Source organism: Scyliorhinus torazame, chromosome 29 (assembly GCF_047496885.1).
Source record: "Scyliorhinus torazame isolate Kashiwa2021f chromosome 29, sScyTor2.1, whole genome shotgun sequence".
Taxonomy (NCBI): Eukaryota; Metazoa; Chordata; class Chondrichthyes; order Carcharhiniformes; family Scyliorhinidae; genus Scyliorhinus; species Scyliorhinus torazame.
In genome coordinates this window covers 40676990-40689964 of record NC_092735.1, presented here as the reverse complement: position 1 = coordinate 40689964, position 12975 = coordinate 40676990, and the positions used below count along the sequence as shown (strand labels likewise).

General features: G+C 49.9%; 1 protein-coding gene across 6 annotated transcripts in view; it reads left to right on the top strand.

Moving 5' to 3' along the window:
* LOC140404101 (uncharacterized) overlaps nucleotides 1–12975 on the top strand; it is a 214929-nt gene that overhangs the window by 28185 nt on the left and 173769 nt on the right. For 2 of the 6 annotated variants that reach the window (XM_072492512.1, XM_072492510.1), the window contains exon 2: nucleotides 11278–11344. The gene's annotated coding sequence lies outside the window, so the exon portion shown is untranslated. Of the gene's footprint in view, nucleotides 1–11044; nucleotides 11345–12975 lie in introns of those variants that run through there. The other 4 variants (XM_072492508.1, XM_072492507.1, XM_072492511.1 and 1 more) reach the window with 3 other exon arrangements.

Sequence of the window (12975 nt, the reverse complement as noted above, 5' to 3'; positions counted from 1 at the left end):
AGTATTCACAGTGTATGGGATTGAGTGTATAGAAAGTATCTGTTCACAGTGTATGGGATTGAGTGTATAGAAAGTATCTATTCACAGTGTATGGGATTGAGTGTATAGAAAGTATTCACAGTGTATGGGATTGAGTGTATGGGAAGTATCTATACACAGTGTATGGGATTGAGTGTATGGGAAGTATCTATTCACAGTGTATGGGATTGAGTGTATAGAAAGTATCTATACACAGTGTATGGGATTGAGTGTATGGGAAGTATCTATTCACAGTGTATGGGATTGAGTGTATAGAAAGTATCTGTTCACAGTGTATGGGATTGAGTGTATGGGAAGTATCTATTCACAGTGTATGGGTTTGAGTGTATGGGAAGTATCTATACACAGTGTGTGGGATTGAGTGTATGGGAAGTATCTAGTCACAGTGTATGGGATTGAGTGTATAGAAAGTATCTGTTCACAGTGTATGGGATTGAGTGTATAGATAGTATCTGTTCACAGTGTATGGGATTGTGTGTATAGAAGTATTCACTGTATGGGATTGAGTGTATGGGAAGTATCTGTTCACAGTGTATGGGATTGAGTGTATGGAAAAGTATCTGTTCACAGTGTATGGGATTGAGTGTGTAGAAAGTATCTATTCACAGTGTATGGGATTGAGTGTATAGAAAGTATCTATTCACAGTGTATGGGATTGAGTGTATGGGAAGTATCTGTTCACAGTGTATGGGATTGAGTGTATGGGAAGTATCTATTCACAGTGTATGGGATTGAGTGTATGGGAAGTATCTGTTCACAGTGTATGGGATTGAGTGTATGGGAAGTATCTGTTCACAGTATGGGATTGAGTGTATGGGAAGTATCTATTCACAGTGTATGGGATTGAGTGTATGGGAAGTATCTGTTCACAGTGTATGGGATTGAGTGTATAGAAAGTGTCTATTCACAGTGTATGGGATTGAGTGTATGGGAAGTATCTGTTCACAGTATGGGATTGAGTGTATGGGAAGTATCTATTCACAGTGTATGGGATTGAGTGTATGGGAAGTATCTGTTCACAGTGTATGGGACTGAGTGTATAGAAAGTATCTATTCACAGTTTATGGGATTGAGTGTATAGAAAGTATCTATTCACAGTGTATGGGATTGAGTGTATGGGAAGTATCTGTTCACAGTGTATGGGATTGAGTGTATGGGAAGTATCTATTTCTCTTGGCAGAGAGGTCAGTTACTGAGGACATTAATGTAATTGGTGGAAATATTCATCAGCAGCTGTCCCTCAATTCGAGGAAGACAACCACTTGCTCATGAAATTTCTGCCATGTGACTTAAGGGCCAATTCTCAGTCTGGAAATCTTTGGGCATGCAGTTCATGACATCCTTTGAGGTAGTGAGATCTGGACTGCAGGAGTTGTTTCCTTCTCAGCCTCATTAAGGCATTTGGATTCAATGCGTGATGTGGCCTGATTTTCTCAACCTAATTTACAGGGATATGGACATCGCCGATTCAGCCATCACAAATTGCCCTTGAGAAGGAGGTGGTGAGCTGATTTCTTGAACCGCTGCAGTGCCTGAGGTGTACGTACACCCACTGTGCTATTAGGAAGAGAGTTCCAGGATTGGACCCAATGACAAAGAAGGAACGGTGTTATATTTCCAAGTCAGTATAGTGGTTGAAGTGGGGGAACATATTTCAGATGGTGATCATAACTCAATTAGATTCAAGATTGTCAGGGACAGCATGGTGGTGCAGTGGTTAGCACTGCTGCCTCACAGCGCTGAGGTACCAGGTTCAATCCCAGCCCCGGGTCTCTGTCCGTGTGGAGTTTGCACATTCTCCCCATGTATGCTTGGGTCTCACCCCCCACAATCCTGCACAGGGTAGGTGGATTGGCCGCGCTAAATTGCCCCTTAATTCGAAAAAAATAATTGGATACTCTAAATTTATTTTTTTCAAATAGATTCAAGATTGTTAGGACAAGGATGGGCCTGATGTCAAAGTTATAAACTGGGGGAAGGCCGATTTTAATAAGATGAAAGATGATTTGGCCAGAGTGGACTGGGAATAGGCACTTGTAAGTAAATCTGTGACAGAACAGTGGGATGCATTCGAGAAGGAAATCGGGAGAGTGCAGGGCCAACATGTTCCAATCAGGAAAAAGAGTGGGACCAACAAATCCAGTGAATACTGGATATCGAGGAATGTACAGCATTCGATCAGGAGGAAAAAGGAGGCTTATGGCAGATATCGAGGGCTCAAAACAGCAGAGGATCTAGAGGCACACAGAATGCGCAAGAGGGAACTTAAAAAGAAAATTAGGAGAACAAAAGAGACATGAAAGGATTCTGGCAGGTAAAGCAGGCGGCACGGTAGCACAGTGGTTAGCACTGTCGCTTCACAGCTCCAGGGTCCCCGGTTCGATTCCCGGCTGGGTTACTGTGCGGAGTCTGCACGTTCGCCCCGTGTGCGCGTGGGTTTCCTCCGGGTGCTCCGGTTTCCTCCCACAGTCCCGAAAGACGTGCTGTTTGGTCATTTGGACATTGAGTTCTCCCTCCGTGTACCCGAACAGGTGCCGGAAATGTGGCGACTCGGGGCTTTTCACAGTAACTTCATTGCAGTGTTAATGTAAGCCTACTTGTGACAATGATAAAGATTATTCTAATTATTATTATTCTTAAAGGAAAATCCTAAATTGTTTTATATGTACATTAAGGATAAAAGGGGAACTAGGGAAAGTGTAGGGCCCATTAAGGATCCCAATGTTAATTTGTGTGTGGAGCTGGATATAGGTAGGGTTCTAAATGAATACTTTGTGAGAGGGTCAGTGTGGGTATAGAAATCAGGGAGAAGGGCTGTGATCAAATTAAAGAAAGTCACACAGACGGAGAGGAAGCTTTGAGTGGTCTGGCAGGCTTAAACGTAGATAAATCATAGAATCCCTACAGTGCAGAAGGAAGCCATTTGGCCCATCGAGTCTGCACCGACCCACTGTGAGAGCACCCGACCTCCATAACCCAGTAACGTCACCTGGCCTTTTGGACACTAAAGGGCAATTTAGCATTGCCAATCCACCTAACCTGCATATCCTTGGACCTCTTTGCAAATCTCCAAGGCCAGATGAAATGTATCCCAGACTGTTGAGTGAGGCAAGGACGGAAATAGCAGGTACGCTGGCAATAATCAAGAACAGTGAGAATGGTTTTGTTAAGGGGAGGTCATGTCTTTAAAAAATTTTTTTTAGAGTACCCAATTCATTTTTTCCAATTAAGGGACAATTTAGCGCGGCCAATCCACCTGCCCTGCACATCTTTGGGTTGTGGGGGCGAAACCCACGCAAACACGGGGAGAATGTGCAAACTCAACACGGACAGTGACCCAGAGCCGGGATCGAACCTGGGACCTCGGCACCGTGAGGCAGCAGTGCTAACCACTGCGCCACCATGTTGCCCCGGAGGTCATGTCTGACCAACATGATTGAATTTTTAAAAGAGGTTGCCAGATGTAGAGGAGCCAATGTATCTGACGTAGTCTACTTGGACTTCAGCGAGGCTTTTGATCAGGTCCAACTTGGAAGACTGATGGTGAAGGTAAGACCCATGTCCCTTTTTACCTCAATATTCCTGCTACTACTTTTACATTACCTGGTTTCCAGAACTCACTGTCCTTTATTTTCTCTGGAGCTTGCTTTCGGGCACCTTACTCCAATGTGTGGCTTTTCTGCTTCTTGCAGTGCTGTGAGAGCCGCCTTCTCTCTCACTACCTATTTCGAACTGTTATAAATCCAACTAAAACTAAACTCAAAAAGCATTCCTAAACTAAAGGTGCCCCGTGCTGTACCTGTCCTGGGAGTGTTTGATGGGGACAGTGTAGAGGGAGCTTTACTCTATCTAACCCCGTGCTGTACCTGTCCTGGGAGTGTTTGATGGGGACAGTGTAGAGGGAGCTTTACTCTGTATCTAACCCCGTGCTGTACCTGTCCTGGGAGTGTTTGATGGTGACAGTGCAGAGGGAGCTTTACCCTGTATCTAACCCCGTGCATACTTGTCCTGGGAGTGTTTGATGGTGACAGTGTAGAGGGAGCTTCACTCTGTATCTAACCCCTTGCTGTACCTGTCCTGGGAGTGTTTGATAGTGACAGTGGAGAGGGAGCTTTACCCTGTATCTAACCCCGTGCATACTTGTCCTGGGCGTGTTTGATGGGGACAGTGTAGAGGGAGCTTTACCCTGTATCTAACCCCGTGCATACCTGTCCTGGGAGTGTTTGATGGGGACAGTGTAGAGGGAGCTTTACTCTGTATCTATCCCGTGCATACCTGTCCTGGGAGTGTTTGATGGTGACAGTGTAGAGGGAGCTTTACCCTGTATCTAACCCCGTGCATACTTGTCCTGGGAGTGTTTGATGGTGACAGTGTAGAGGGAGCATTACCCTGTATCTAACCCCGTGCATACTTGTCCTGGGAGTGTTTGATGGTGACAGTGTAGAGGGAGCTTTACTCTGTATCTAACCCCGTGCTGTACCTGTCCTGGGAGTGTTTGATGGGGACAGTGTAGAGGGAGCTTTACTCTGTATCTAACCCCGTGCATACTTGTCCTGGGAGTGTTTGATGGTGACAGTGTAGAGGGAGCTTTACCCTGTATCTAACCCCGTGCATACTTGTCCTGGGCGTGTTTGATGGGGACAGCGTAGAGGGAGCTTTACTCTGTATCTAACCCCGTGCTGTACCTGTCCTGGGAGTGTTTGATGGGGACAGTGTAGAGGGAGCTTTATTCTGTATCTAACCCCGTGCATACTTGTCCTGGGAGTGTTAGATGGTGACAGTGTAGAGGGAGCTTTACCCTGTATCTAACCCCGTGCATACTTGTCCTGGGAGTGTTTGATGGTGACAGTGTAGAGGGAGCTTTACCCTGTATCTCACCCCGTGCATACTTGTCCTGGGAGTGTTTGATGGTGACAGTGTAGAGGGAGCTTTACTCTGTATCTAACCCCGTGCATACTTGTCCTGGGAGTGTTAGATGGTGACAGTGTAGAGGGAGCTTTACCCTGTATCTAACCCCGTGCATACTTGTCCTGGGAGTGTTTGATGGTGACAGTGTAGAGGGAGCTTTACTCTGTATCTAACCCCGTGCTGTACCTATCCTGGGAGTGTTTGATGGGGACAGTATAGAGGGAGCTTTACTCTGTATCTAACCCCGTGCTGTACCTATCCTGGGAGTGTTTGATGGTGACAGTGTAGAGGGAGCTTTACTCTGTATCTAACCCCGTGCTGTACCGGTCCTGGGAGTGTTTGATGGTGACAGTGTAGAGGGAGCTTTACCCTGTATCTAACCCCGTGCATACTTGTCCTGGGAGTGTTTGATGGTGACAGTGTAGAGGGAGCTTTACTCTGTATCTAACCCCTTGCTGTACCTGTCCTGGGAGTGTTTGATAGTGACAGTGGAGAGGGAGCTTTACCCTGTATCTAACCCCGTGCATACTTGTCCTGGGCGTGTTTGATGGGGACAGTGTAGAGGGAGCTTTACCCTGTATCTAACCCCGTGCATACTTGTCCTGGGAGTGTTTGATGGTGACAGTGAAGAGGGAGTTTACCCTGTATCTAACCCCGTGCATACTTGTCCTGGGAGTGTTTGATGGGGACAGTGTAGAGGGAGCTTTACTCTGTATCTAACGCCGTGCAGACCTGTCCTGGGAGCGTTTGATGGGGACAGTATAGAGGGAGCTTTACTCTGTATCCAACCCCGTGCATACCTGTCCTGGGAGTGTTTGATGGGGACAGTGTAGAGGGAGCTTTACTCTGTATCTAACCCCGTGCTGTACCTGTCCTGGGAGTGTTTGATGGGGACAGTGTAGAGGGAGCTTTACTCTGTATCTAACCCCGTGCATACCTGTCCTGGGAGTGTTTGATGGGGACAGTGCAGAGGGAGCTTTACTCTGTGCCTAACCCCGTGCTGTACCTGTCCTGGGAGTGTTTGATGGTGACAGTGTAGAGGGAGCTTTACCCTGTATCAAACCCCGTGCATACTTGTCCTGGGAGTGTTTGATGGTGACAGTGTAGAGGGAGCTTTACCCTGTATCTAACCCCGTGCATACTTGTCCTGGGCGTGTTTGATGGGGACAGCGTAGAGGGAGCTTTACTCTGTATCTAACCCCGTGCTGTACCTGTCCTGGGAGTGTTTTAATGGGGACAGTGTAGAGGGAGCTTTATTCTGTATCTAACCCCGTGCATACTTGTCCTGGGAGTGTTAGATGGTGACAGTGTAGAGGGAGCTTTACCCTGTATCTAACCCCGTGCATACTTGTCCTGGGAGTGTTTGATGGTGACAGTGTAGAGGGAGCTTTACCCTGTATCTAACCCCGTGCATACTTGTCCTGGGAGTGTTTGATGGTGACAGTGTAGAGGGAGCTTTACCCTGTATCTAACCCCGTGCATACTTGTCCTGGGAGTGTTAGATGGTGACAGTGTAGAGGGAGCTTTACCCTGTATCTAACCCCGTGCATACTTGTCCTGGGAGTGTTTGATGGTGACAGTGTAGAGGGAGCTTTACTCTGTATCTAACCCCGTGCATACTTGTCCTGGGAGTGTTAGATGGTGACAGTGTAGAGGGAGCTTTACCCTGTATCTAACCCCGTGCATACTTGTCCTGGGAGTGTTTGATGGTGACAGTGTAGAGGGAGCTTTACTCTGTATCTAACCCCTTGCTGTACCTGTCCTGGGAGTGTTTGATAGTGACAGTGGAGAGGGAGCTTTACCCTGTATCTAACCCCGTGCATACTTGTCCTGGGCGTGTTTGATGGGGACAGTGTAGAGGGAGCTTTACCCTGTATCTAACCCCGTGCATACTTGTCCTGGGAGTGTTTGATGGTGACAGTGAAGAGGGAGTTTACCCTGTATCTAACCCCGTGCATACTTGTCCTGGGAGTGTTTGATGGTGACAGTGTAGAGGGAGCTTTACTCTGTATCTAACGCCGTGCAGACCTGTCCTGGGAGCGTTTGATGGGGACAGTATAGAGGGAGCTTTACTCTGTATCCAACCCCGTGCATACCTGTCCTGGGAGTGTTTGATGGGGACAGTGTAGAGGGAGCTTTACTCTGTATCTAACCCCGTGCTGTACCTGTCCTGGGAGTGTTTGATGGTGACAGTGTAGAGGGAGCTTTACCCTGTATCTAACCCCGTGCATACTTGTCCTGGGAGTGTTTGATGGTGACAGTGTAGAGGGAGCATTACCCTGTATCTAACCCCGTGCATACTTGTCCTGGGAGTGTTTGATGGTGACAGTGTAGCGGGAGCTTTACTCTGTATCTAACCCCGTGCTGTACCTGTCCTGGGAGTGTTTGATGGGGACAGTGTAGAGGGAGCATTACCCTGTATCTAACCCCGTGCATACTTGTCCTGGGAGTGTTTGATGGTGACAGTGTAGCGGGAGCTTTACTCTGTATCTAACCCCGTGCTGTACCTGTCCTGGGAGTGTTTGATGGGGACAGTGTAGAGGGAGCTTTACTCTGTATCTAACCCCGTGCATACCTGTCCTGGGAGTGTTTGATGGGGACAGTGCAGAGGGAGCTTTACTCTGTGCCTAACCCCGTGCTGTACCTGTCCTGGGAGTGTTTGATGGTGACAGTGTAGAGGGAGCTTTACCCTGTATCAAACCCCGTGCATACTTGTCCTGGGAGTGTTTGATGGTGACAGTGTAGAGGGAGCTTTACCCTGTATCTAACCCCGTGCATACTTGTCCTGGGCGTGTTTGATGGGGACAGCGTAGAGGGAGCTTTACTCTGTATCTAACCCCGTGCTGTACCTGTCCTGGGAGTGTTTGATGGGGACAGTGTAGTGGGAGCTTTATTCTGTATCTAACCCCATGCATACTTGTCCTGGGAGTGTTAGATGGTGACAGTGTAGAGGGAGCTTTACCCTGTATCTAACCCCGTGCATACTTGTCCTGGGAGTGTTTGATGGTGACAGTGTAGAGGGAGCTTTACCCTGTATCTAACCCCGTGCATACTTGTCCTGGGAGTGTTTGATGGTGACAGTGTAGAGGGAGCTTTACCCTGTATCTAACCCCGTGCATACTTGTCCTGGGAGTGTTAGATGGTGACAGTGTAGAGGGAGCTTTACCCTGTATCTAACCCCGTGCATACTTGTCCTGGGAGTGTTTGATGGTGACAGTGTAGAGGGAGCTTTACTCTGTATCTAACCCCGTGCATACTTGTCCTGGGCGTGTTTGATGGGGACAGCGTAGAGGGAGCTTTACTCTGTATCTAACCCCGTGCTGTACCTGTCCTGGGAGTGTTTGATGGGGACAGTGTAGAGGGAACTTTATTCTGTATCTAACCCCATGCATACTTGTCCTGGGAGTGTTAGATGGTGACAGTGTAGAGGGAGCTTTACCCTGTATCTAACCCCGTGCATACTTGTCCTGGGAGTGTTTGATGGTGACAGTGTAGAGGGAGCTTTACCCTGTATCTAACCCCGTGCATACTTGTCCTGGGAGTGTTAGATGGTGACAGTGTAGAGGGAGCTTTACCCTGTATCTAACCCCGTGCATACTTGTCCTGGGAGTGTTTGATGGTGACAGTGTAGAGGGAGCTTTACTCTGTATCTAACCCCGTGCATACCTGTCCTGGGAGTGTTTGATGGGGACAGTATAGAGGGAGCTTTACTCTGTATCTAACCCCATGCTGTACCTGTCCTGGGAGTGTTTGATGGGGACAGTGTAGAGGGAGCTTTACTCTGTATCTAACCCCGTGCATACTTGTCCTGGGAGTGTTTGATGGTGACAGTGTAGAGGGAGCTTTACTCTGTATCTAACCCCGTGCTGTACCTGTCCTGGGAGTGTTTGATGGGGACAGTGTCGACGGGAGCTTTACTCTGTATCTAACCCCGTGCATACTTGTCCTGGGAGTGTTTGATGGTGACAGTGCAGAGGGAGCTTTACTCTGTATCTAACCCCGTGCTGTACCTGTCCTGGGAGTGTTTGATGGGGACAGTGTAGAGGGAGCTTTACTCTGTATCTAACCCCATGCTGTACCTGTCCTGGGAGTGTTTGATGGTGACAGTGTAGAGGGAGCTTTACTCTGTGCCTAACCCCGTGCTGTACCTGTCCTGGGAGTGTTTGATGGGGACAGTGTAGAGGGAGCTTTACTCTGTATCTAACCCCGTGCTGTACCTGTCCTGGGAGTGTATGATGGGGACAGTGTAGAAGGAGCTTTACTCTGTGCCTAACCCCGTGCTGTACCTGTCCTGGGAGTGTTTGATGGGGACAGTGTAGAGGGAGCTTTACTCTGTATCTAACCCCGTGCATACCTGTCCTGGGAGTGTTTGATGGGAACAGTGTAGAGGGAGCTTTACTCTGTATCTAACCCCGTGCATACCTGTCCTGGGAGTGTTTGATGGGGACAGTGTAGAGGGAGCTTTACCCTGTATCTAACCCCGTGCTGTACCTGTCCTGGGAGTGTTTGATGGGGACAGTGTAGAGGGAGCTTTACTCTGTATCTAACCCCGTGCATACCTGTCCTGGGAGTGTTTGATGGGGACAGTGTAGAGGGAGCTTTACTCTGTATCTAACCCCGTGCTGTACCTGTCCTGGGAGTGTTTGATGGGGACAGTGTAGAGGGAGCTTTACTCTGTATCTAACCCCGTGCATACCTGTCCTGGGAGTGTTTGATGGGGACAGTGTAGAGGGAGCTTTACTCTGTATCTAACCCCGTGCATACCTGTCCTGGGAGTGTTTGATGGGGACAGTGTAGAGGGAGCTTTACTCTGTATCTAACCCCGTGCTGTACCTGTCCTGGGAGTGTTTGATGGGGACAGTGTAGAGGGAGCTTTACTCTGTATCTAACCCCGTGCTGTACCTGTCCTGGGAGTGTTTGATGGGGACAGTGTAGAGGGAGCTTTACTCTGTATCTAACCCCGTGCTGTACCTGTCCTGGGAGTGTTTGATGGGGACAGTGTAGAGGGAGCTTTACTCTGTATCTAGCCCCATGCTGTACCTGTCCTGGGAGTGTTTGATGGGGACAGTGCAGAGGGAGCTTTACTCTGTATCTAACCCCGTGCTGTACCTGTCCTGGGAGTGTTTGATGGGGACAGTGTAGAGGGAGCTTTACTCTGTATCTAACCCCGTGCATACCTGTCCTGGGAGTGTTTGATGGGGACAGTGTAGAGGGAGCTTTACTCTGTATCTAACCCCGTGCTGTACCTGTCCTGGGAGTGTTTGATGGGGACAGTGTAGAGGGAGCATTACTCTGTATCTAACCCCGTGCATACCTGTCCTGGGAGTGTTTGATGGGGACAGTGTAGAGGGAGCTTTATTCTGTATCTAACCCCGTGCATACCTGTCCTGGGAGTGTTTGATGGGGACAGTGTAGAGCGAGCTTTACTCTGTATCTAACCCAGTGCTGTACCTGTCCTGGGAGTGTTTGATGGGGACAGTGTAGAGGGAGCTTTACTCTGTGTCTAACCCCGTGCTGTACCTGTCCTGGGAGTGTGTGATGGGGACAGTGTAGAGGGAGCTTTACTCTGTATCCAACCCCGTGCTGTACCTGTCCTGGGAGTGTTTGATGGGGACAGTGTAGAGGGAGCTTTACTCTGTATCTAACCCCGTGCTGTACCTGTCCTGGGAGTGTTTGATGGGGACAGTGTAGAGGGAGCATTACTCTGTATCTAACCCCGTGCATACCTGTCCTGGGAGTGTTTGATGGGGACAGTGTAGAGGGAGCTTTATTCTGTATCTAACCCCGTGCATACCTGTCCTGGGAGTGTTTGATGGGGACAGTGTAGAGGGAGCTTTACTCTGTATCTAACCCCGTGCTATACCTGTCCTGGGAGTGTTTGATGGGGACAGTGTAGAGCGAGCTTTACTCTGTATCTAACCCAGTGCTGTACCTGTCCTGGGAGTGTTTGATGGGGACAGTGTAGAGGGAGCTTTACTCTGTGTCTAACCCCGTGCTGTACCTGTCCTGGGAGTGTGTGATGGGGACAGTGTAGAGGGAGCTTTACTCTGTATCTAACCCCGTGCTGTATCTGCCCGGGGAGTGTTTGATGGGGACAGTGTAGAGGGAGCTTTACTCTGTATCTAACCCCGTGCTGTACCTGTCCTGGGAGTGTTTGATGGGGACAGTGTAGAGGGAGCTTTACTCTGTATCTCAGGCTGGTTTTGTGTTGTGTGCAGCTGGGTGGGGTTTGGTTGGAGTTTAATCCTGTTCCCAGTTGCAGTGTTTATAGTTGAGTTGAGACAGATTCTGGGAATAATCCCCATTCTGACGCTGCGCTCATTTTTCCAGGATTTCCCGGAACCTCGGAACCGAAAGCGGGAGCGAGTCAGAGGCCCGGGAGCGGCACCGGGAAGCGGTGAGTGAGCGGCGGCCCGGGGAGCGGGAGCGGCGGATTGTGAGAGTCGCTCCGGCCTTTCCCCACCCGGGAATCCGGTCCCAGCCCCTAAACTCCCCCTCCTAGCCCCCCAAATTCCCCCTCCTAGCCCCCATCCCCCACAACATCCCCCCCAATATCCCCCAATCCCTCCCCCCCAGGAACCCCCCCAATATCCCCCTTTATCCCCCCCCCAATATCCCCCTTTATCCCCCATTATCCCCCCAATATCTTCCAATCCCCCCCAGGGTCCCCCAATATCCCCCAATCCCCCCCAATAAATCCCAACATCCCCCCAATCACCCCCAATATCCTCCAATCCCGCCCCAGGATCCCCCCAATAACCCCCAACATCCCCCAATCTCCCCCTCCTATCCCCCCCCCAACATTCCCCAATATCCCCCTCCTACCCCCCCAGGATCCCCCCAATCCCCCCAATATCCCCCAACATCCCCCAATCCCCCAATATCCCCCAATATGCCCCAATCCCCCCATTATCCCCCAATCCCCCCAATATCCCCCAATCCCCCCAATATCCCCATATCCCCCCAATATCCCCATATCCCCCAATCCCCCCATTATCCCCCAATCCTCCCAATATCCCCCCAAAATCCCCCAATCCCCCCAATATCCCCCAATCCCCCCAATATCTCCTAACATCCCCCCAATATCCCCCAAATCCCCCAATCCCCCCATATCCCGCAATCCCCCCATATCCCCCAATCCCCCCCAATATCCCCCAAAAAACCCCAATTCCTGCCCAATATCCCCCAATCCCCGCCCAATATCCCCCAATCCCCTGGTTTAGCACACTGGGCTAAATCACTGGCTTTTAAAAAGTAGACCAAGACAGGCCAGCAGCACGGTTCAATTCCCGTACCAGCCTCCCCGAACAGGCGGCGGAATGTGGCGACTAGGGGCTTTTCACAGTAACTTCATTTGAAGCCTACTTGTGACAATAAGCAATTTTCATTTTTTCTCTATCCCCCTATCCCCCCAACATCCCCCAATCCCCCCAATATCCCCCAATCCCCCCAATATCCCCAATCCCCCACAATCCCCCCGTAACCCCCAATATCCCTCAATCCCCCCAATATCCCGCAATATCCACCATCTCCCCCAATATCCCCAATCCCCCCCAATATCCCCAATCCCCCCCCAATGTCCCCCAATCCCCTGTCCCCCCAATATCCCCAATCCCCCCAAATATCCCCCAATCCCCCCCAATATCTCTCAATCCCCCCCAATATCCCTCAATCCCCCCAATATCCCTCAATCCCCCCCAATATCCCTCAATCCCCCCCAATATCCCTCAATCCCCTCCAATATCCCTCAATCCCCTCCAATATCCCTCAGTCCCCCCCAATATCCCTCAGTCCCCCCCAATATCCCCCAATCCCCCCCCAATATCCCTCAATCACCCCCCATATCCCTCAACCCCCCCCCCCCCCAATATCCCTCAACCCCTCCCCCCCAATATCCCTCAATCACCCCAATATCCCTCAATCCCCCCCCTAGGGCTGTTTAGCACAGGGCTAATTCGCTGGCTTTGAAAGCAGACCAAGGCAGGCCAGCAGCACGGTTCAATTCCCGTACCAGCCTCCCCGAACAGG